This window comes from Mus caroli, unplaced genomic scaffold, assembly GCF_978045245.1.
Source record: "Mus caroli unplaced genomic scaffold, Mus_caroli_1 scaffold_2, whole genome shotgun sequence".
Classification (NCBI taxonomy): Eukaryota; Metazoa; Chordata; class Mammalia; order Rodentia; family Muridae; genus Mus; species Mus caroli.
Window position 1 is genome coordinate 126,109,225 of NW_028227257.1, and position 26,613 is coordinate 126,135,837.

General features: G+C 35.8%; 1 protein-coding gene across 5 annotated transcripts in view; it reads right to left on the reverse strand.

Annotated features, from left to right (window-relative positions):
- Positions 1–26,613, reverse strand: part of Galnt13 (polypeptide N-acetylgalactosaminyltransferase 13) — a 692,094-nt gene that overhangs the window by 458,748 nt on the left and 206,733 nt on the right. Inside the window, exon 2 of one of the 5 annotated variants that reach the window (XM_085834908.1) lies at positions 10,624–10,761. The exons of the other annotated variants lie outside the window; for them this stretch is intronic. The gene's annotated coding sequence lies outside the window, so the exon portion shown is untranslated. The remainder of the gene's footprint in view (positions 1–10,623; positions 10,762–26,613) is intronic. 5 annotated transcript variants of the gene reach the window in all.

The following is a 26,613-nucleotide window of genomic DNA, read 5'->3' on the forward strand; positions in this document are numbered from 1 at the left end:
GCCACATGATTGAAGCTGCCCAGCTCTGCTGCTTGCTGGGGGTAGAATGTGTCCCTTGTTTTATTACATTACACTAGCTTTCTTTTTCTGTTTTCCAACACATCATTGACTAAGTTTGGCTATCCTGGAACTCCCTCTGCCGAGAAACATTTATCCCAGAGATCTGGATGGCTTTATCTCCTGATTCTGAAATTAAAGGCACATACAACCTTTGCATTTACCTTGAACTTGCTCTGTACCATCTTGGCCTTGAACTCAAGAGATCTGCTTGCTTCTCTCTTCTAGGATCAAAGGTTTGTACCACCATGACTAGGCCTAAGTTTTTCATGGCCATTATGCCTCAAGATCTGGTTCACAGATTTTCCTTTCATATCTGGATTGTAGCTTATTTCAATTTAAAATAACTAACTCTTTTTCAACTGCAAATATATAAATAGTAAGCTTAGTTGGATGGGATTTTGCTCTGAGGTCACCACTCCCTTAATTCTATTTAATATCCTTGAACATGGGGTTGCTTCTTTGCATGGTGCCCCTTTATTACTTGAGGCATGAATTTCTATTTTTCCCTTCTGATATTGCTAGATTTGATCAAAATGCTCTTCAGGAGAGTATACCATAGGACAAAGTCTATGGTGGGAGTTTTTTGAGACTTCCCTTTTCAATAAATTAATTGAAACCTCTTTAATGTAGTCTCAGGTAGACTCTTCAGACAAGGGCAAAAAGCAGATACATTCTTCACCAAAATATTATAAGAACAGATCATATACTGAAATTCTTCTCCACTGAAACTTCTAGAGCCAAGCTTCCACAGTTTAAATAATTTCCAGAAACAGTCTTCCTAAGAGGATAGTCTATTAAGCCCCACTTAAAGCATTCCACTGCTTTTCATATCCAAAGTCACAAAATCCACATTCTTCCAAACAAAACCATGGGCAGGTCTGTCACAGAAATAGCCCATGCCCAGTACCAACTTCTTTCTTAGGGTTACCAATGCTGCGAAGATCAAGGCAACTCATATAAATGACATTTAACTGCAGCTGGCTTACAGGTTGAAAGGTTCATTATGTTCTCATCATGACAGGAATCAAGGAATTGTCCATGTAGGCACATACATGGAATAGCTGAGAGTTCTATATCTTATTCTAAATTGTAATAGGAGAAAACTACTGTCTTCCAGGAAGATAGAAAGAGGTACTTAAAGCCCACACCCACAGTGACACACTTCCCCCAACAAGGCCACATCTACTCCAATAAAGCAACACCTCCTAATAGTGTCACTCCCTGGGCCATGCATATTCAGACCCCACACTGCCAAAAATCTTAAGTTTCATGAAAATATATATATATATGATACAAGAAATACAATTATAACATATACTAACTCTTCTATTTCTTGTTATCTATTTATGATACTTAATATAGTTTATACAATCAGGATTGCTTTTATCATGTTTTGATTTTTTCTCAAAAGAGATGCAATTTTGCCATGACAGGTAATATTTCCAATTGGTTATTTTACATATATAAAATATTTCAAGTATTTTGTCTTCACATGAATTAGTGTCTAGTGTTTTGTTGTTGTTGTTATAGTCTTTGGCTCTTAAAGGGAGCATTTGCACCCCAGGGGAAAAATGATTTAAACTATATATGTATACACTGACTTATTATTATTATTATTATTTTACATATATTAGGTGTATAATATATTACATTTAATATGCATTCATTACATAATATGTTGCATATATTATAGGTTTTATAGGTATGTTATGACTTTTTCAGATATTGCTGAACACAATGCACTACAGAAATAGAGCTCAGAGGCTTCTGAGCTGAAAGCCTCTTCCCTAATAAATAATGTTCATGGTGTTAGAAGTAGTCTTACAAGGTTCCAAATGAGGAAATGCTTGAAGCTTAAATCAAAGCAATCATTTCTTATTTTATTAAATGAGCATATCGGGAATTTATTATACAGAGAAAAGCTAAAAGATACGTTCAGTCTATATCAGGGTAATTATGCATGCCTTTTTTCTCCTCTTTAGTTTAAGAATGTCAATTGCAAACTTATGACGGTGGAGAAAAAATTTGTATTTATTTTTACCCATTCAAAATCAAATGATATAGAACAAAATTTCATCATAAATTATGCTTTTATCAAGTGTTATTATTCATAAATTCAGTATATCAGCTGTCTTTTAAAAACATGAGTTTTTGAAACCATTAACCTCTTCAGACCTTGCATATTTTGCTTATAAAATTTAAATAAAAAGTTTTATGTTTCTTTAGTAAAAACGATTCAATTAAAAAGATATATTTTAATCATTTTAAGGATAACCCAAATTCAAATCAAATTTCTATAGTAAAAGGAAAAAAAAGACAATGTGCACAAAAAACAGGCAATCGAAATCATTAATTGTATATATAGCTATGCTAAACATATCTATAACACATGCACACCACTTAAAAAAAAAGAAATGATGACAATTTCATATGATTTAGTCAAAAGGCCACTGAATATAGACAATGACTAGAGTGTAATAACTTTCCAGTGCATATTGCATTTATCATATTAAGTACAAAATGAAAAAGTTGTTATGAAACTATCATGTTCACAGATAAATAATTCCATAAAAGAAATTCAAATATTTGTTGTAGATGCCACTTGTGCTCATGTTTGAAATGGATATTAACACACAGATTCATGGCAATTCTACTGCAGGAGCAGCAAGTATAAGAATAAGAAAGTAGACAGACTGTTGTTCCTCTTGTGGGCTGCAAGCCCCTTCAGCTCCTTTGGTACTTTCTCTAGCTCTTTCATTGGGGAACCTATGCTCAGTATAAGAGATGGCTGTGGAGAGGAAAACAGGAAAGTGAGTAACATTTGAAATGTAAATAAAGAAAATATCCAATTTAAAAAAAGAAAGAAAGTAGACAGAATTTCTGAACCTATTTCATTTATTAAGAGAGAATGAGTCAAATCTAAGATTTTGGAGTCTGAAGCCATTTGTTATTCCTTAAAAATAAACAAAACAAAAAAAAAAAAAACCAAAAACCCAAACTTATAAAAAAAATCATTTTGATTCTACCCTAACTGATGATGCCAATATATGTGAATGAAATCTTTACCCATATTTTCCCCAGTTGTAGCTTAAGGAGGTAATTATGTCTTTATGAGGTTCTATTTCCATTGTTTCATATGAATAAAATAAAGACATACACAGCTGTGAATGAGTATTCAAACACACAATTTCTGCTTATATTAAAATTATGCTTCTACTTTCTTTGAATCAGCAATGAAATTAGTATCAATTCACAGTTTTCAATTGCTGTAATTTCAAACTTTTGCAGAAACTTACAAAACACCTCCCCCCCCAAAGAACTAGCACAAATTGAAACGTTTTCTTCAATTTAAAATGTTTTTATCAGTGCAGAATTATTCCTAACATATATTTAAATGTCCTAGACAAACAAGAATAAAAAGGAGAACTAACAAAACTAAGAGGCAAAATAAATAAAGATTAATTGGAAGGAACTCTGTTTTCTGACATTTTCATTGTAGAAACACCTCTTTGAAAAGACACAGGACCAATAGCTAGGCATGACCTTGAAATTAATGGAAAAGCCATTAAATTGCTTTACTGAGCATGAAAAATATAAAGAAAAGAAATATAAAATTTTCAATCTTGAGCCTATAAGTTAATGTCTAAAACTGGCAATCATGACATATTACTCAATTCCTGAAAATATTACTAATGATGTCAAGTGAACTGATACTAAGACATGATGTGTCAAACAGCTCAATAGTAAAAACAATAAAAAAAAGAAAATCTTTGCAACATAAAATGTTTCTTTAGCAGTACTGCTCATATGAAATCTTATAGGAATATTACCAATCAGTTTCCCAAAGCAAATAAGACTATAGGTAGCATAAAATGGATTTACTTAACATCTGTGGTGAAAGCATTGGTATTATATTAAGTAGTTACAGCAATTAGAATACCTCCCAAAGAGCACATAAATTATATAGATATTTAGAGATTATATTATATTCAACATAAAAACAATATCATGTAATTTTATGACTAAAATTAGAATAATGATATAGTCTTGTAGAAAACTCATTACTTGTAAAAATTATTTTCCATTGTAAAGGTATGTTAGCTTTTAAAACTCAGGTAAAACTGACTTTTTATAAGACAAGGATTATATAAGAAAAAAGTACATAATAAATCCAATGCACACTGTGACCAAACAATCAGGAAAATAAATGTAATGACTTTATCTATAAAAAACCATGTTTGAATCATTTTGATCACATGAACAGCTCACGTTCCAGTGGTTAATACCACTGATAATCACCTTGTAATATGAAGATATTTGCAGTCACCAGAGACCAGAACTTTGCTGCCACCTTCTCTTAAAAAGCAATTGTTCGTAGAAGAAATGTGGTTACTTTGTGAGATAATACAAAATTACTGCGTGATCCTCAATCAAAGTCATTCTAAAAAGTTGAATTTTTAGCACACCCTCATAGAAGGAGGGGGATGGGATAGACAGTTTCCAGGAGGTGGAGATGACTGGGAAAGGGCATAACATATGAAATTTAAATAAAGAAAATATCCTATGGGGCTGCAAACCCCTTCAACTCCTTGGATCCTTTCTCTGTGTACATCATTGGGGACCCTGTGCTCAGTCCCATGGATGACTGTGCTCATTCAGGTACTGGCAGAGCCTCTCAGGAGACAGCTATATCAGGCTCCTGTCCTGTGAAGGCCCTAGGTTCCAGTGTACAGGAATAAATGCCAGGGCCAAGAAGCAGGAGTGGGTGGGTTGGTGAGCAGGGGAAGGAGGGAGGAGATAGGGGGAGGGAATTTTCGAAGGGGAAACCAGGAAAGGGGATATTATTTGAAATGTAAATAAAGAATGTATCCAATGAAGAAAAAAAAAGAAAAATATCCAATAAAAAAAAAAGAAATTTGAGTTTTAAAAAGAGTTAGTCATGAAATATTCCTTTGTAAGTATAGATGTTCTCATTCAAAAGTCTCTTACAAATAAAATAAAATAAAACAGCATGTTCTATCTTCCTCTGGCTTGGAGAAATAAACTGATCTCCATCACATCTAGCCCTGCATTTGAGAATCATCCTTTGTCCTTTGAGGAATGAAATCATCACCTACATTGTATGACACTCAACAGGAGAAAGCTATATCTAGATATTTTTTCTCCAATGAGAACACTCAAAAATTTTCAGCAAAGTCATCAGTCAAATTTATTTTCCAATTTTATGAAATGAATATGAGTTTTGTCATGTGGACATATGTAGTGCTCTAGGACAATTGCTTTGATTGCTTTTTTTCTGATGGCATACAGCAGCGTGCCAAATTTCAACTCATTTGAGTCTTTGTTTAAATAAGTAAGGTAACCTATAACAACTTGATTTCTTTTTTTTTTTAACAAGATTTTTTTAAAAGTATCACATGGGTCATATTGCTTTAAAAATGAGAATTCTTTTAAGCAGGGTATTATAAAGTAATCACCAAGGTCTCATGATTTCTAATACTCTTATCAATACAGAGACTTGCTAAAAATTATATATCTGAGAATATATTCTATTGACACTGCTAAACCAGAAGCTAAATATTAGTGCAGTGTTCTATAGAACAGTCATATAGTCCTATGATATTTGAAGAATCTATGGTAATATAAAAGGAAATTGTTCAAATTATAGCCTAGAGACTAAAGAAAACCAAGACTCAAGCACAGTTTTATTGTGGCTCAACCACAAAGTATCCATTAAAGATTAAGGCAACTTTATACTTTTAAACACCACAGATAATATCAAAGTCTTACCAAGAGAAATCAATGGGCATTTGAAATTGACTACTTTCAAAGCAAACTATATTTTATTCGGACCTCTGACAGCATTTATACCTAGACAATGTACTTCTAATGTATGAGAATAAAACACAGTATGCCTTAAAAGAGAATAATTTTAATGTAAAAAGCCAGCAGAAATACATCACAGTGTGTTTAAGGTGTATGACTTTAGTATTGGATAAGAGTCACTTAGGAATTGGTAATTTCTATCATAGCTCATTTTTCTTATGTTTCTCATTAGTCTAAAATATTAAACTTGAATTTCTATTCTTTTTTAAAATTTTATTTTTTAAACAATTTCTATTAGCTATTTTCTTCATTTATACTTCAAATGCTATGATGAAAGTCCCCTATACACTCTCCCTGCTCTCCAAACCAACCACTCCCGTTTCCTGGCTCTGGCATTCCCCTGTACTGGGGCATATAATCTTTGCAAGACCAAGGGCCTTTTCTCCCAATGAGGGCTGACTAGGCCATCTTCTGCTACATATGCAGCTAGAGACACAAGTTCTGGGGGTACTGGTTAGTTCATATTATTGTTCCTCCTATAGGGTTGCAGACACCTTTAGCTCTTTGGGTACATTCTCTAGCTCCTCCATTGGGGGCCCTGTGTTCCATCCAATAGATGACTGTGAGCATCCACTTTTATATTTGCCAGGCACTGGCATAGCCTCACAAGAGACAGCTAAATCAGGGTCTTGTCAGCAAAATCTTGCTGGTGTATGCAAGAGTACTATGTTTGATAGTTGATTATGGGATAGATCCCTGGATGGGGAAGTCTCTGGTTGGTCCTTCCTTCCGTCTTAGTTCCAAACTTTGTCTCTATAACTCCTTTGATGGGTATTTTGTTCCCCATTCTAAGGAGGAACGAAGTATCCACATTTTGGTCTTTCTTCATCTTGATTCTAGATGGTTTTGTTCAATTCCTTCACCCATTTGGATATGCTTTCCTGTAGTTCTTTAAGTGATTTTTGTGTTTCCTCTTTAAATGCTTCTACCTGTTTACCTGTGTTCTCCTGTAATTCTTTAGGGAGGTTTTCTATTTCCTCTTTAAGGGCATCCACCTGTTTACAAGTGTTCTCCTGTGTTTAAGTGAGTTATTTATGTCTATCTTAAAATCCTCTATCAGTATCATGACATATGATTTTAAATCCACATCATACTTTTTTGGTGTGTTGGAGAATCAAGGACTTGCTGTTGTGAAAAAAACTGGGTTCTGATGGTTCCAAGTAATCTTTGTTTCTGTTGATAAGATTCTTGCGTTTTCCTTTTGCCATCTGGTTATCTCTGGTGTTAGATGTTCTTGCTGTCTCTGACAGGACCTTGTTTCTACTGTGGGTCTGTAAGCCTGTGTCAGCACCCCTGGGAGACCAGCTCTCTCCTGGTGGGATCATGGATCAGCCTCAGCTTGCAGGTGCAGATGGAGGACCATAAGAATCCTGTAGCAGCTGCTCCACTGATCTTGTGCCTCAAGTGCTCCTGGCCAGCCCCCCATCCACATAGTTATTGGAGATAAAGTGGCTGTCTCACCTCTCAGCCCAGGAGTAAAAACACTCCTGAGAGTACATGGCTCTCCTGGTGGGACCTGTGCTCAGCCACATTAGTATTTTCAAAATCAATACATTGTTAAAATAGTACCTTTAAATTGTTTTTCATGATTAAAAATTATCTGGCTAAGACCTCGTAGAGCTCCCAGGGACTGGGCCATCACATGGAGGGTCCCATAGCTCCAGGTAGGTGCATATGTGGCAGAGGATGGCTTTTTGGACATCAGTGGAAGGAGAGGCCCTTGGACCTGAGGGTGTTTGGTACACCTGTGTAGAGCAATGCCAGGAAAAGAAGACTGGAGTGGGTGTGTGGGTTGGGGAGCACCCTCATAGAGGCAGGGGTTGGTGGGATGGGATAGGGAGTTTTTGCAGGGAATTCTTGGAAAGGAGAAAACATTTGAAATGTAAATAAAGGAAATACCCAATAAAAAAAGAAATCATTTCCTTACCCCTCTCCCCTAAACAACAATAATCTGGCTATTAACAAACACACAACTAGTGGTAGTTTAGGAAAAAAAAAAAAAAGATTCAAGAATGCCCAGCCCTTTGGGAAGCAGAGGCAGGTGGATTTCTGAGCTGAGTTCGAAGCCAGCCTGGTCTACGAAGTGAGTTCCAGGACAGACAGAGCTACACAGAGAAACTCTGTCTCGAAAAAACAAACAAAACAAACAAATAAACAAACAAAAAGAATGCCCAGCCGTACATGATATTTATATCATATATCCTCCTCCCAAGGCTCAGGGTTCATTACAGTAAAGGGTGTGGAAAGGTTCTAAGAACAAAGGGTGGTGTGTGACTATAAAGAAACAATGTTTTCTAGACATAGAAGTGTAGTTGGACATGTGAACCCTCTACAGTACACATCACATACAAAACCTGTACAAGCTCAAACCAGACAAGCATTCACATTGATAAAAGACCTGAACTCAATGTTCAACCCCTGGTGAGGAGCTGCTGGTAATATAGCTTCTGGGAGTGGGTATCAGTTTATATTAAGGGTGTAGCACAACATAAGTTGACAATACTTCAGTAGAAAGAATCATATTCAAGAATATGTTGGCACTATAAAGTAGATTCAAATGTTAAAAATTTTAAAAAGAAAGAAAAAAAAGAGAATACAAAGTTGAGTGGGTAGGGAAGACTTGGGGAGGGAGGTGATAAAAATGACTCAAACACACGATACAAAATTTTCAAAGAATGAAAAAATACAATACTAGAATATATTAGAGTAAAAAAACACTGGAATAGAATAAAGCAATGACAGCTATGGGATAGTTTTATTATTCCAGGTATTATTTTATGTACTTATTACCAAAATAGTTTTTTTTGGTCTTAAGGAAAATAAATTTTTATATTTATTATGGTTATCTTTATAAAAATACTATAAAGTTAGTATTGTTAGTTTAAATATAGTAAATACTGATAGAAAGAAACAAATCAAGCAATAAGAGTGATAAAGTCTCCTAAAGGCAATAAATGTAGAGTTTCTGCATGACATATTGAAAACATATCAATAATACAAAATTTCCATGCATAATTTCCTAAAACTATTCCTATAAGTTATATCCACTACATTTTTTCTACAAAAATTACTAACTTAACAATGATATAATGAGATGATAACTTGTATTTCATCCATATGAAAGAGGACCACAGATCACAGATATTCTGTCACTGTAATAATAGCAGTCATTAATTCATCTCCCACACACATAAAGAGAAGTCACATATTTTATCAGCAGATATAAATAGCCTAACTTGTGAGAGTTTTTAAGGTTTCACATTTTATAATTAAGAAAACAGGTAAAAATTTATCAGTCTGCAAAAAGTTAATCGACAGGACTGGAATGCATTCCTGCCCTGTCTATATTTCTGCCAATTTAGCATAGACTTGTAGTCATCTGAGAGGACAAAACCTCTCAATTGAGGAAATGCCAACAGAAGATTTGGATGTTGGTCAACCTGTAGAACTATTTTGTTGTTAGTTCTTGATGTGAGAGCATCCAGTCCATTGTGGGTGGGGCCATCCCTGGACTGATGATCCTGGTGTCTATAGGAAAGCAGGCTGAGCAAGTAACTTGGAGCAAGATAGTAAGTAGCACCCCTCAATTTCATCTTCATCAGATTCTGCCACCAGGTTCCTACCATATTGGGGTCTCTGTAAGGGCTTACTTCAGTGATGGCCTACACTGTGAAGGGTAAACCCAGTATATGTTATCCTTCCCAACTTGCTGTTTGGCTATGATTTTTTGTCACAGCGATAGAAACCCCAATTAAAACAATACTCCAATATTACATTTGTCCAACAATGGTATGTGAAATATGTCTAGAGAAAATGCTTAGCATCTTATATATGCAAATAAGAGGAAAGTAATAAAAATGTGTGTTCTTTAATATATAACTACAACCTCTCAGTTTATAATATTTCTCATACACATATATTTTCAGAACTAAGCAATTGTTATTAGAGAACCAGTTGGTGTATTCTTCCCTGAGGAAGCCTATGTCTCTTTCTTTCAGCATTCCTTATTTTCCTGTAGTTCTTTGTGTAGTTGTCACTCTGTAATCTTTTCCCCATTCATGCTAGCAGGTCCACTAGTGTCACCCTTGTTCAGTTCATGTTTAAGTAGTCATGTTGTTGAGAATTTAAGGGGATATCTATGACATAGGAATTCTTATTTTATGTTAGCTGAATTATATCTCCCTTCTTATATTAGAGTTAAGATACTTAGTAGTTCCTTGGTAAACTCAGGGGTTCATGTTAAAGATATGAAAGCTGGATTCTGAGTAATAAGGCAACTGTTTTGAAGGAAGTTTACAGTATTGTGATATTTCTATGTTATTTAGTCACATTTCAATACCTGGCATTGTGTCATATACCACTGTTATTTCAAGCCATATAAACTTCTCCAATAGGATTTACAAGAGGAGATTCTGGAATTTAGCTGAAGAGGTAAGCTTCTGCTTCATTTTTTACACCAACCTTCAAATTTGATTTATTTTATTTATCTTGTTACTTTTTCCTTAAGGTCAACCAACTCATTATTAGCTACTGAGCTGATCTTCTCAAGGTAGACACTATTATTGCTTTGGGTTGTTACCTATGCTCTTTATTAAAGTGATACATATATTTATAACCTTTTAAAGAGACTATTCATATATGTTCTATCATCTCCAACCACATGAGCAACATACTTACCTATTATACTTAATGCAAGAAGAGTAGAAATTTGGCCAGCCCTGCACCATCTTGGGCACGAACTCAACAGGACCTAGCACACACTGGATATTGGTACCACTAGTGAATGGATTCCAAAACAACCCAGAGTGTGATCTTCTGCAAGCAAGAACAGAGACAAAGGAAACCAACTCAACCAGTGGCTGGGATTCATTCTGGTGGCTCTAGCCCCATGTCATCTTGGGTGTGACCTCCACGGTCCCTAGAAACCCAGGATGTTGGGATCACTGAGAACAGTGTATATAGGAGAACACATGGGCGGCAGAAGCAACAGAGATTCTTGGACAAGGTACCTTCAGGCCTTTATCCTCAGCCAGGAGGCAGACCTGAGACACAGACCCCCAGGCACCTACCACGCCAGAGGAGAGTCAGCCTCCAGGGAGGGATCTTATCCTGAGACTCAGGAGGTAGATCTGAGTTCCAGACTTCTATATACCTTCCCTGCAAGAGGAGAGCTTGCCTGCAGAGAGTGATCTGACCACTGGGACTCAGGAGAGAGTTGGACTCCCAGGAGAGCTGACAGAGGCTAAAGAATCACAGGAAGAACAAGCTCAAGGCAGAGACAGCTAGAACATCTAATACCAGACATTACCAGATGGTGAAAGGCAAAAGATAAGAATCTTACAAGCAGAAACCAAGAACACTGAGGATCATCAGAACTCAGAACACCCACCACAGTGAGTCCTGGATATCCCAACACACCCGAAAAGCAAGACTTGAATTTAAAAATCATATCTCATGATGCTGGTAGAGGATTTTAAGAAGGGCATTAATAACTCACTTAAAACCGGGCTGTGGTGGTGCATGCCTTTAATTCCAGCACTTAGGAGGCAGAAACAGGTGGATTTCTGAGTTCAAGGCCAGCCTGGTCTACAAAGTGAGTTCCAGGACAGCCAGGACTGCACAGAGAAACCCTGTCTCAAAAAACCAAAAAAACCAAAAAGCAAAACAAAACAACAACAAAACAAAACCGAAAAAACAACAACAACAAAAAAAACCAACCCCCCCCAAACAAAACAAAAAGTCCACCTCACTTAAAGAAATACAGGAGAACACTGATAAACAGGTAGAAATCCTTAAAGAATTACAGGAAAAGACTACTAGACAGGTAGAAGTCCTTAAAGAGGAAACACAAAAGTCCATTAAAGAATTGCAGGAAAACACAACCAAATAGGTGATGGAATTAAACAAAACCATCCAAGATCTAAAAATGGAAGTATAAACAATAAAGAAAACCCAAAGGGAGACAACTCTGGAGATAGAAATCCTAGGAAAGAAATCAGGAACCATAGATGCCAGCATCAGCAACAGAATACAAGAGATGGAAGAGAGAATCTTAGGTGAAGAAGATTCCATAAAGGACATGGACACAACAATCAAAGAAAATGCAAAATGCAAAAAGATCCTATCTCAAAACATCCAGGAAATCCAGGACATAATGAGAAGACCAAACCTGAGGATAATAGGTATAGATGAGAATGAAGATTTTCAACTTAAAGGGCCAATAAATATCTTCAACAAGATTATAGAAGAAAACGTTCCTAATCTAAAGAAAGAGATGCCCATGAACATACAAGAAGCCTACAGAAATCCAGAAAAGACTGGACCAGAAAAGAAATTCCTCCCAACACATAATAATCATAACAACAAATTCACTAAATAAAGACAGATTATTAAAAGCAGTAAGGGAAAAAGGTCAAGTAACATATAAAGGCAGACCTATTAAAATTACACCAGATTTCCCACCAAAGACTATGGAAGCCAGAAGATCCTCGACAGAGGTTATACAGACCCTAAGAAAACACAAATGCCAGCCAAGGCTACTATACCCAGCAAAACTCTCAATTACCATAGATGGAGAAACAAAATTATTCCACCATAAAATCATATTCACACAATATCTTTCCAAAAATCTAACCCTTCAAAGGATAATAAAGGGAAAACTACAACACAAGGCGGGAAATTATGCCCTAGAAAACGCAAGAAATTAATCTTTCAAAAGCCTAAAAGAAGATACCCACAAGAATGTCAACCCTAACAACAAAAATAACAGGAAACAAAAATTACTTTTCCTTAATATATCTTAATATCAATGGACTCAATTGCCAAATAAAAGACATAGACTAACAGACTGGATATGTAAACAGGACCCAACATTTTGCTGCTTACAGGAAACCTACCTCAGTGACAGAAAGAGACAGTACCCCAGAATAAAAGGCTGGGAAACAATTCACCTAGCAAATTGTCCCAAGAAACAAGCTGTAGTAGACATTCTAACATACAATAAAATCAATGTCTACCCTAAAGTTATCAAAAAAGATAAGAAAGGACACTTAATACTCATCAAAGGTAAATTCTTCCAAGAAGAAATCTTTATTCTGAATATCTATGCTCCTAATGCAAGGGAACCCACATTCATAAAAGAAATTTTACTAAAGCTCATAGTACATATTGCACCACAAACAATAATAGTGGGAGACTTCAACACCCCACTCTTATCAATAGGCACATCATGAAAACAGAAACAAAACAAAGACTCTGTGAAACTAACAGAAGCTATGAAGCAAAGAGATTTAACAGATATTGATACAACATTTTATCCTAAAACAAAAGAATACACCTTCTTCTCAGCAACTCATGGTACCTTCTCCAGAACTGAACTTATTACCAGTCACAAAACACGCCTCAACAGATAGAAGAAGATTGAAAGAATCCCATGCATCCTATCAAATTACCATAGTCTAAGGCTGGACTTCAACAACAACATAAATAGTAGAAAGCCCACATACACATGGAAGCAGAAAAACAATCTACTCAATGATAACTTGATCAAAGAAGAAATAAAGAAAGAAATTAAAGACTTTTTAGAGTTTAATGAAAATGAAGCCACAACATACCAAAACTTTTGGAACACAATGAAAACAATCCTAAGAGAAAACTCATAAATCTGAGTGCCTCCAAAATAAACTGGAGAGAGCATACAGCTTGATAGGACACCCAAAAGCTCTAGAACAAAAAAGAAGCAAATTCTCCTTAGAGGAATAGACAACAGGAAATAACCAAACATAGGGCTGATCAACCAAGTGGGAAAAAAAAAGAGAGAACTATACAAAGAATCAACCAAACTAGGATCTGGTTCTTTGAGAAAATGATGATGATGATGATGATGATGATAACAAGATAAGCCCTTAGCTAGACTAACTAGAGGGCAGAGAGATAGTATCATAATCAGAAAAATAAGAAATGAAAAGGAAGACCAAACAACAGAATCTGAGGAAATCCAAACACATCATCATCAGATCCTACTATAAAAGCCTATACTCAACAAAACTGGATTTTTTTCAAATCTGGAATAAATGGACAATTTTCTAGACAGATACCAGGTACCAAAGTTAAACCAGGATCAGATTAACTATCTAAAGAGTCCAATTTCTCCTAAAGAATTAGAAGCACTCATTAATAGTCTCCTAACCAAAAAGACACCCAGGACCAGATGGGTTTAGTGCAGAGTTCTATCAGACCTTCAAAGAAGATCTAATAATAATACTCCTCAAACTATTCCACAAAATAGAAACATAAGGTACTCTAACCAATTCTTTGTATGAAGTCACAATTACACTAATAACTAAACCACACAAAGACCCAACAAAGAGAACTTCAGACCAATTTCCCATATGAATATTGATGCAAAATTCCTCAATAAAATTCTCACAAACAAAATCCAAGAACACATCAAAATGATCATCCAACATAATCAAGTACACTTCATCCCAGGGATGCAAGGATGGTTCAATATATGGAAATCCACCATTGTAATCCAATAGATGAACAAACTCAAAGAAAAATAACCACATGATCATCTCATTAGATGCTGAGAAAGCATTTGACAAAATCCAACACCCCTTTGTGATAAAAGTCTTAGAAAGATCAGGAATTCAAGGCCCATACATAAACATAATAAAAGCAATAAACAGCAAATCAGTAGCCAACATCAAACTAAATGGAGAGAAACTCGAAGCAATCCCATTAAAATCAGGGATGAAACAAGGCTGCCCACTCTCTCCCTGCCTATTCCATATAGTACTTGAAGTCCTACCAGAGAAATTAGACAACAAAAGGAGATCAAAGGGATACAAATTAAAAAGGAAGAAGTCAAAATATCACCATTTGCAGATGATATGATGGTATATAAAAGTGACCCCCCAAAAGGGAAGAAGTCAAAATGTCACTATTTGCAGATGATATGATAGTATACAAAAGTGACCCCAAAAATTCCAACAGAGAACACCTAAATCTGATAAACAACTTCAGTGAAGTAGCTGGATATAAAATAGACTCAAACAAATCAGTATCCTTTCTCTACACAAAGAATAAATGCACTGAGGAAGAAATTAGGGAAACAACATCATTCACAATAGTCACAAATAATATAAAATACCTTGTTGTGACTCTAACTAAGCAAGGGAAAGATGTTTATGATAAGAAATTCACTTTACTGAAGAAATAAATCGAGAAGATCTCATTAGATGGAAAGATCTCTTATGCTCATGGATTGCCAAAATTAATATAGTAAAAATGGTCATCTTGCCGAAAGTAATTGATAAATTCAATGAAGTCCACATCAAAATTCCAACTCACTTCTATCAGAGTTTAAAAAAAAAAAAGGATAATTTGCAAATTCATCTGGAATGACAAAATACCTAGGATAGTGAAAATTATTTTCAACAATAAAAGAACTTCTGGTGGATTAACCATTCCTGACTTCAAGCTGTAATATAGAGCAATTGTGATAAAAGCTGCATGGTATTGCTACATTGACAGGCAGGGAGATCAATGGAATAGAATTGAAGACCCAGAAATGAACCCACACACCTATGGTCACTTATCTGTTACAAAGGAGCTAAAACCATCCAGTGGGAAAAAAAGACAGCATTTTCAACAAATGGTGATGGCTCAACTGGCTATTAGCATGTAGAAGAATGCAAATTGATCCATTCTTATCTCCTTGAACAAAGCTCAAGTCCAAGTGGATCAAGGAACTCCACATAAAAGCAGATACACTGAAACATATAGAGGAGAAAGTGCGGTAGAGCCTCAAAAACATGGGTGCAGGGGAAATTTTCCTGAAAAGAACACCAATACCTTATGCTCTAAGATCTAAAATCGACAAATGGGATCTCATAACATTGCAAACCTTCTGTAAGGCAAAGGACACTGTCAATAGGACAAAAAGGCAACCAACAGATTGGGAAAAGATCTTTACCAATCCTACATACAACTGAGGGCTAATATCCAATATATACAAAGAACTCAAGAAGTTAGACTCCACAGAACCAAATAGTCCTATTAAAAAATTGGGTACAAAGCTAAACAAAGAATTCTCAACTGAGGAATGGTGAATGACTTAGAAGCACCTAAAGAAATGTTCAACATCTTTAGTCATCAGGGAAAAGCAAGTCAAAACAACCCTGAGAATCCACCTCATACCAATCAGAATGGCTAAGGTCAAAAACTCAGGTGACAGTGAGGATGTGGAAAAAGAGGAACACTCCTCTATTGCTGGTGGGATTGCAAGCTGGTACACCCATTCTGGAAATCAGTCTGGCAGTTCCTCAGAAAATTGGACATAATACTACCTGAGGACCCACTAAGACCACTCCTGGGCATATAACCAAAAGATGTTCCAACTTGTAATAAGCACACATGCTCCACTATGTTCATAGCAGCCTTACTTATAATAGCCAGAAGCTGGAAAGAACCCAGATGTCCCTCAACAGAGGAATGGATACAGAAAATGTGGTACATTTACACAGTGGAGTACTACTCAACTATTAAAAACAATGGTTTTATTAAAGTCTTAGGCAAATGGATGGATCTAGAACATATCATTCTGAGTGAGGTAACCCAATCACAAAAGAACACACATGGTATGCACTCACTGATAAGTGGATATTAGCTCAGAAGTTCAAAGTACCGATGATACAATTCACAGACCACATGAAATTCAAGAAGAAGGAAGACCAAAGTATGGATACTTCGATCATTCTTAGAAGGGGGAACAAATTATTCATGGAAGAAGTTAAAAAGACAAAGTGTGGAGCAGAGACTGAAGGAATGGCCATCCAGAGATGGCCCCATCTAGGGATCCATCCCATATACAATCACAAACCCCAGATATTTTTGTGGATGCCAACAAGTGCTTACTGACAGAAGCCTGTTATAGATGTTTCTTGAGAGGCTCCACCGGTGCCTGACAAATACAGAAGTGGATCCTTGAAGCCTACCTACCATTGGACTGAGCACTGGCTACCCAATGAAGTAGCTAGGGAAAGGACACAAGGAGATGAATTGGTTAGCAGCCCCAGAGGAGGAATAACAATATGAACTAACCAGTAAACCCGGAGCTCCCAGGGACTAAATCACCAACCAAAGAGTACACATGGTGGGACTCATGACTCTAGCTGCATAAGTAGCAGAGGATGGCTTAGAAGGTCTTCAGTGGGAGGAGAGGCCCTTGGTTCTCTGAGGGCTCTATGCCCCAGTGTAGGTGAATGTCAGGGACAGGAAGTGAGTGTGGATGTGTTTGTGATCAGGGGGCAGTGGAAGGGAATAGGGGGGTTTTGGAGGGGAAACCAGGATAGGGGAAAAAAATTGGAATGTGAGTAAAGTAAATATCAGGTAGAAAGGAAAATAAAAGGAAAAAAATGAAACCTGAAGAGTTGAAAATAAAAAAGAAAACACTGTTACATTCTATATTAAATATGAAAAGCATTATATTATTACTTGTCTCACAATTGGCCTTATGACTTGGGAAGCTATCAAAATCACAGTGTGTTCACAAGAGTCATTTAAAGTTTTAATGTGACCTTAAACCCAAATGTTAACACTGGTAATAAACAGTCACCGTTTTGCTTGAGGTAAGTAACTTATGCGTTATGCTTTCAATAACAATATCTACTTCAACATTAAATATCCATGGCATCTCTCTCAATAATTCTAAAATTGGCTAGGTTAGCTTGTAACTTAGGTAATGGATAAAAGTACATCATTTAGCATTTATTCCAGACAACCTTCACACTTTGTAAGCATCAACAGCTGACCATATACATACTTACTTACTACTTTTGTTTTTGTCTTAATCACTAGAAATGTTAACAATCTGAACAAGACAGGGAACTTCTTATAACTAATACTTTTAATAGACTTCTTGAGCTTTCTGAAATTTTTTAAAGGTCCCAAAGAGATCGAAGGACCACAATTTGAGAATCACTAACAGAGTGTTTTTGTTTTTTTGGTTTTTTGTTTGTTTGTTTGTTTGTTTGTTTGTGTGTGTGTGTGTGTGTTTTTTTTTAAGTCGTGGACTCATGCAGATGTTTGCAGTTTCATAACTCTATAAATTAATTTTAAAAAATTACACTGTATGTGATTAAATGGAATGTCCTCCTGTCTTTAATTCTTTGTGTCACTAATACTCACAGCACTATTTAGAAAACAAAACAAACTAACAAAAAATCCTAATAGAAGGTTGCCATCTTGTCATTTAGATTTATACAGTGCTGAGGGTACAGCCATAGCTATGGATACTATAAGGTTTCCTAGCAGTACACAGATGGGCAGCTTTGGTGTTCTGTTATTTACGAGCAGGAGACAACTGCTAAACCTTTTATAAATTATTTTGTAATATATTAGGAAAATACAACAAATAAAACAGAATTAAATTAGTAAAAATAGGGATAGACCCTGGAAAACTTAGTAGCACTTTTAAGCAATGTGACCAGACGGACAGGATTTGAGTGATGTCTTCAGTGCATGGGATAAAACAGAAAATATTTGAAATTTGAGGTTGACTAGATGGCTCAGTGGAAAAAAAGAACTGTCAGTTCTTCCAATAGAGTCAGGTTTGATTCCCAGGACCTATGTGGCAGCTTACAAACTGAAACATACCTGGTACACAGATGCAGATGACAGGAAATCACGCACATTCAAACACTATCACAGCATTAAAAAAAGAGTGAGAGGACACTTCTTTTTTCACTATTTTTTTTCTGTTTCTTTGGTTTTTTTGTTTGTTTGTTTTGTTTTGTTTTGTTTTGTTTTGTTTTGTTTTCTTTTCAACATCCAGGTATTACTGATAAAAAGACAAAGTGTTCTATGAGTAGCCTATTGAAATTAATCTATAGTGTTTTTTATGTTTTCATTTATTTTTTAAAACCATATTAACTATTTTGAATGTTATTATGTAACATTTCTGACACTACCAGTGTTGATGCTGTGATTATAGGATGAAGTCATTGAAATGTGTTGCTGCAGACATTTCAGAAATCTGTGTCCACAATGAAGTTCCCCTTATTTAGTAACAAAAGCATCTTAGCTTTCTCTTTACTTTCTTACTTTAATGATAAAGAATGTTGAGTTGTAAATTCCTGTATTGGAACTTAGTTGAGAGACTCTCATATGCAAGTCCAGGATCAAATATCATATACAAGTGTGTCCATACATTTTTTTTTCCTCTAGCCATTAACAGGGCAAAATCTAGTATTCTAAAATCTGGCTCAGGCTTGTCGTTGAATCTAATAAAGTTCTGTCAGAAATGTTGCTGATAAACATCCCTCAGAAAAATAATAGAGTATTTAAGTTAAATTAAACATTCTAAAACAAATGCACTTGATCTCATGAGATAAATATTTTGAATAAATGATACAAAAACCTAATGCCATATATGGACAGATAGGAAGAAATGGCAAGTTCATTTATTAGACTTGAGAGAAAAACTGAATGAAAGAACACCAGATGTGAAGTCTTAGGAAAAAACTGATGAGAAACGTATTCGAATGAAAAACTAACAAATGGTATTTAATAAGGAAGTAAAATCTCAAAAAATAAAAATCATGTTTAAAAAGTAGAGAGAAGATAAAATTGTTAACATTAAAAAAGAAAGAAAGAGAGAAAGAAAGAAAGAAAGAAAGAGAGAGAGAGAGAGAGAGAGAGAGAGAGAAAGAAAGAAAGAAAGAAAGAAAGAAAGAAAGAAAGAAAGAAAGAAAGAAAGAAAGAAAGATAGAAAGAAAGACCATGAGATATTGTCCCAAATAAAATGACTTGAATCCACTGGGTAAAATCTAAGTACATCATTTCAATAACTCTGTTATATGTCTCAAAGAGTTATTAGATTTTAAAAATACTTTAGAGACTTCAAACAAATATATACAGTACCTTTTTAATGCAATAAAATTAGAATTTCCAATTAGCTTCTCCAAAACAACATACAAAAAACATGGCACAAATGGAATAATGCAATAGAGAAGAGATATGTCAGACAAAATGTGATATTCCATGATTTGTTGTCAAGTGCCAGCATATAGGAAAACAGAGTTAAATGTGCACAGGCTCAAGGATATGATACACAAAGAATCTTCCTGAAGAATATGCAAAACAATATACACTATCACCAAGTTGACAAGATAACCGAAGTCTGAAAGGGGGCATCCCAGGTTTACGTTTAGAACAGGACATGACAATCAGAATTACGAAAGCAAAATTATAATTTATGCAAAAATTTTGAAGTTTATGTATCGTGAGTAGAGTTCTACATAAGATTTACAGGCCTTAACTTGAGTAGTTATGACTTTATTTGGTAGATCAAATGAGTAACAACTTTCACACCAGACATTCTACCCAATCTGTGCTTCTTAATTTTTGAATAAAGCAATTTCTTTAGTCAAGAGCCGAAAAGTTCATAACCCTTTGGAAAATTATACAATGTATGCTTAAAACATACAGATATGAACCTGTAGTAAGCTAAATTCTGTAAAGCTTTAAAATGCATAGATCTAAGATTTTAAAAAAAAATAGCATAGCAAAAACTCTTCTTAAGGATAAAAGAACCTCTGGTGGAATCACCATGCCTTACCTAAAGCTGTACTACAGAGCAATTGTGAAAAAAAACTGCATGGTACTGGTATAGCGAGAGACAAGTAGACCAATAGAATAGAATTGAAGACCCAGAAATGAACCCACACACCTACAGTCACTTGGCCTTTGACAAGGGAGCTAAAACCATCCAGTGGGAAAAAGACAGCATTTCAAACAAATCAATGTTGCTGGCACAACTGGTGGTTATCATGTAGAAGAATGCGAATTGATCCATTCCTATCTCCTTGTACTAAGGCCAAATCTAAGTGGATCCAGGAACTCCACATAAAACCAGAGACACTGAAACTTATAGAGGAGAGAGTGGGGAAAAGCCTCGAAAATATGGGCACAGGGGAAAAATTCCTGAATAGAACAGTAATGGCTTGTGCTGTAAGATTGAGAATCAACAAATGGGAACTCATAAAATTGCAAAGCTTCTGTAAGGCAAAAGACACCATCAATAAGACAAAAAGGCCACCAAGGGATTGGGCAAGGATCTTTACCTATCCTAAATCAGATAGGGGACTTATATCCAATATATATAAAGAACTCAAGGTGGACTCCAGAAAATCAAATAACCCCATTAAAAAATAGAGCTCAGAGCTAAACAAAAAATTCTCAACTGAGGAATACGGAATGGCTGAGAATCACTTGAAAAATGTTCAGCATCCTTAATCATCAGGGAAATGCAAATTCAAGCAACTCTGAGATTCTACCTCACACCAGTCAGAATGGATAAGATTAAAAACTCAGGTGACAACAGATGCTCGAGAGGATGTGGAGAAAGAGGAAGACTCCATTGTTGGTGGGATTGCAAGCTTGTACAACCACTCTGGAATAAGTCTGGCAGTTCCTCAGAAAATTGGACATAACACTACCGAAGGATCCAGCAATACCTCTTGTGGGCATATATCCAGAAGATGTTCCAACGGGTAATAAGGATACATGCTCCACTATGTTCATAGCAGCCTTATTTATAATAGCCAGAAGGTGGAAAGAATCCAGATGTCCCTCAACAGAGGAATGGATACAGAAAATGTGGTACATTTACACAATGGAGTACTACTCAGCTATTCAAAAGAATGAATTTATGAAATTCCTAGGCAAATGGATGGACCTGGAGGGCATCATCCTAAGTGAGGTAACCCAATCACAAAAGAACTCACATGATATGTACTCACTGATAAGTGAATATTAGCCCAGAAATTTAGAATACCCAAGATATAAGATACAGTCTGCAAAACACATGAGACCGAAGAAGAACAAAGACCAAAATGTGGACACTTTGCACCTTCTTAGAATTAGGAAGACAACACCCAGGGAAGGAGTTACTGATACAAAGTTTGGGGCTGAGACAAAAGGAAGTACCATCTAGAGACTGCCATATCCAGGGTTCCATCCTATAATCAGCCTCCAAACGCTGACACAACTGCCTACACTAGCAAGATTTTGTTGAAAGGACCCTGATATAGCTGTCTCTTGTGAGGCTATTCCAGGGCCTAGAAAACACAGAAGTTGATACTCACACTCAGCTATTGGATGGATCACAGGGCCCGTAATGGAGTAGCTAGAGAATGTACCCAAGGAGCTAAAGGGCTCTGCAACCCTATAGGTGGAACAACAATATGAACTAACCAGTACTCCCCACCCCACCCCCAGCTCTTGTCTCTAGCTGCATATGTATCAGAGGATGACCTAGTTGGCTATCATTGGAAAGAGAGGCCCATAATTCTTGCAAACTTTATATGCCTCAGTACAGGGAAATGCTAGGGCCAAGAAGTGGGACTGGATGGGTAGGGGAGGGGGGATATGGCGGACTTTTGGGATAGCATTGGAAATGTAAATAAAGAAAATAAATAATAAAAAATAAGCTTAAAAAGATAATGATATGACTGTTTTTGTAGTATGGTGTTTTGTAACTTTTCTGTAAATTTGAAAATACTTTCCATTAAAAATCTCTACAATGCACGTAGACTAAAAGAAATTATCAACAGTAATATGATGGGGGTGCATGCCTTTAATCCCAGAACTTGGTAGGCAGAAATAGGTGGATCTCTGACTTAAAGAACAGCCTGGTCTACAGAGTGAGTACCATTACAACTAAAGGTACACAGAGAAATTCAGCCTGGAAAACAACAACAACAAAAAAGTATTAGATAACTATTTGCTTTTAAGATTAAATATAATCAATTGCAATACAAATTAATAATCACAATTAAAAATATGTTTGCTTGGTTAACTATTCTGTTTCTCCTAATCTTATCTTCCTGTCTCAATACCTTCTTAGAGAATTACCATTGGGGACATTAGTAATAATTTCCTTTTTTCCTGAGGTACTTTTTTTTTGTGATTAGTCATGGAAGATAATAGCAAAACCAGTATGCCAAGCCTGTTTTAATCTGTTCTTTGTTCTCCCACCAAAGTTTGAAGTTTCTTTTGAAACAGCTGCTCCTACAATATTAATCACACAAAATATTTCTCTCTTCAGATTCTAAGAAAAACACTCTTTCTTCTTATTTAGGATGTATATAACAACAGCCATGGTCTTATGAGACTTCCCGCTGTCTTAATCAACTCAGACTACTACTATAAAATACCACAGACAACGTGGATTAAACTTTAGACATTTATTTCTTAATGATAAGGATGCTAGAAATGCATAATCAAGTGGCAAGAGAAAGCTCTGTGGTTTTTCTCCCTCTTCTTATTGAAAACAATTTCATCAAATGTGCCTAATCTTATGACATAATCAAAAACTAACCACATCTCAAAGACAAATACTATCAGAGTAGGAAATCACTATGTGAATTTAAGATTATATATATTTAATCCCATCAGCTCCCCAAATTTTACTATCCTTTTAAGGTTTCCTTATCTATTGGCACTTTTTAAAAATATATCAACTTTAACTAGCTTTCCTTCATAATATGCTACTATGTGCCTTTTGAAATCTTATCTTGTATGTATATCAATAGGAGGAAAATAGACAAATGCCATAAAGTATTTGAGTACTGAAAGTACTTTGTGGGTGGTAAAAGTGTAGCTATTTACGTGCATGGTGCCTTCGAGAAATATGATTTCAAGCCAAGGGTTACAAAGGTCCCAGACCTATACCTGTCTTATTTCATCCTTTTCAATGATACCAATATGTTGTGTCTTCCTCAGTAGGATCTTACTACCATGTCTGGAGGATAACTAAGAGCAATGGCAATAGCTTGTAGTGTTTGGGTGTGTATGGGAACTTGCTAGATAAGTCCAAAAGAAGTAAACCATTCTTGGATTAATTTTTTTTAATGTGGTAACCTCTGGTGTGCAGTAAGGGCATTGGTATCAATCATAAGTCATACCCAGCTATAAGTCCTGTAAACTTTAAAAAAAAAATGGCTCGATTGTCCAGATACACCTACTGTTATAATAGTCACAAAAAGAACACAGGAACACACAACCAATTTCTGAATGAATTTGAGGATTGTTCCTCTAGATGAAACACATACTTATCACAACTAATACTCAGAGGAACCACGACAATACAGGTAATAGGTCCTGGGGGAGAAACATATTATTATTCTGTGTAAAAAGGCACAGTACTAAACCAACTCCTACACTTAATATTAAACTCATAAATGAGTGCATCTCTTGACCTTCATTTGAGAAGTTCCTATTTGCAGAATATGGTGAATGCCACAGTGACTAAAATGCAAAGAATAAGAAAATTCACAATGCCCCCCCTGCCTCTGTGTGTGTGTGTGTGTGTGTGTGTGTGTGTGTGTACATGCATGCAATATTCCCTCCTTAGTTTCTGTGACCATTGTGGAAGAGGATCTGGAAAGAGTGTAAAGTCAGAAGCTCTGGATGACAGCAAGGAAACATTGTCTTTTGGACACCAGGGAACCTGTGCATATAAACTTACAATGATTGCAATAGCATGCACCAAATCTGTGAAAGTCCAAGTCAGACCAAATAATGGAGAAGGCCATGTAGTTAAATCCCTAACCTTGAAGATATTTTCCATTGATAGTTGTTAAGATAGAGTGGTTCCCTGAAAGAATGTAGCCCCTGGTAGATCTGACCATGTTACAGTAGAAAAATTACACATCCAAAACTATTTCTGTAGCATAAAATTGCCTTTAAAGTTTTAAGAAGAACAAAAGAATAAAATTGGATGAGTAGGTAAGGGTCTTGGTAAGGTAAGGATCTTGGAAATTTGTCTAGATTGTGAATATGATCAAAGCATACTGCATCAAGTCCAAAAAGAAATATATTTAAATACAACACTTACTAGAAGTGCTTTATGAGAAAGTATGAACAAATCATTTTGGGAAGATCTCAAAGAGGTGTTTCAGAGATAAACAATGAAGTAAACCAATGTAACTGTGGTAAGATATAGTTCTATATTTTAGCAGTGGATTTCTATAGAATAACTTAATAGAATAGTGAGTGAATAAAGTGATTTTCACACACACACACACACACACACACATGGAAATCAGAAGCAATGTATCAAAACAAAATAAAGTCTATGCATTTTGTTTTGTTTTGTTTTGTTTTGTTTTGTTTTGTTTTGTTTTGTTTTGTTTTGTTTTTCAAGACAGGGTTTCTCTGTATATCCCTGGCTGTCCTGGAACTCACTTTGTAGACCAGGCTGGCCTCGAACTCAGGAAATCTGCCTGCCTCTACATCTCAAGTGCTGGGATTAAAGGTGTGCGCCACCATGCCCGGTTGCAATTTTGAATCGTCTTTATATGGTAAATTATTATGTCAATTTCATCACTGTTCTTACAACTTTAGTCAAGATAGGAAAGATCAGTCAAGAAAAATAACAATGTAGATACTACAATGTGCCTAAACTTTTACCTTCTCTACTCAAACTTGTGTTTACATTCTAAAACCAAAGTCTCTAATTTCTACCAGTGGTTAAAATTTCAAGAAAAGGTAAAAAATATTTTATCTCATTCATTTTTTAAAATTTATTTGTATTGGATATTTTATTTATTTACATTTCAAATATTATCCCCTTTTCCCATTTTCCCTCCTCAACCCCCCTATCCCATGCTCCCCCTCCCTGCTTCTATGTGGGTGTTCCCCTATGCACCCACCCTGCACTACAAAAAGTTAAAAGCTTACTTCATCCTTATGTGGATCAAAGAAAAATTATTCTCAGTGGAAGTCTCTGGTTTTCCCCTTAAAGAGTTTACCTCCAAATGCCTTGGGAACCATGATGAATTGACCTAATGGAAGGACTGTGTGCATTCTAACAGTATTTGTTTTTATTTTTACTTAAATTTTTTTCCATAAAATATATTCGATCTTATTCTTACTCTCCCTTCCAAACCACTCGGGTCCTCTCCCTCTACCTCCATATATACTCAACTTCATGAAATTCCTGTCCCTCCACTTCTCTTTCTAAAAAAAGCAACAACAACAAAACAGAAAATCAACAAGACAGAAAAACAATTTTTGCAAGTATTATTATTTTTTTTTTTTTTTGGCCACCTAACAATTTATTTCTTTTTTTAAATTTATTTATTTATTTTTTTATTTTTTTTTATTTTTAATATTTTTATTACATATTTTCCTCAATTACATTTCCAATGCTATCCCAAAAGTCCCCCATAGCGCCCCCCACTTCCCTACCCACCCATTCCCATTCTTTTGGCCCTGGCATTCCCCTATATTGGGGCATATAAAGTTTGCAAGTCCAATGGGCCTCTCTTTCCATTGATGGCCGACTAGGCCATCTTTCGATACATATGCAGCTAGAGACAAGAGCTCCGGGGTTCTGGTTAGTACATCATGTTGTTCCAACAATAGGGTTGCAGATCCCTTTAGCTCCTTGGGTACTTTCTCTAGCTTCTCCATTGGGAGCCCTGTGATACATCCAATAGCTGACTGTGAACATCCACTCCTGTGTTTGCTAGGCCCCGGCATCGTCTCACAAGAGACAGCTATATTTGGGTCCTTTCAGCAATATTTTGCTAGTGTATGCAATGGTGTCAGCGTTTAGAAGCTGATTATGGGATGGATCCCTGGATACGGCAGTCT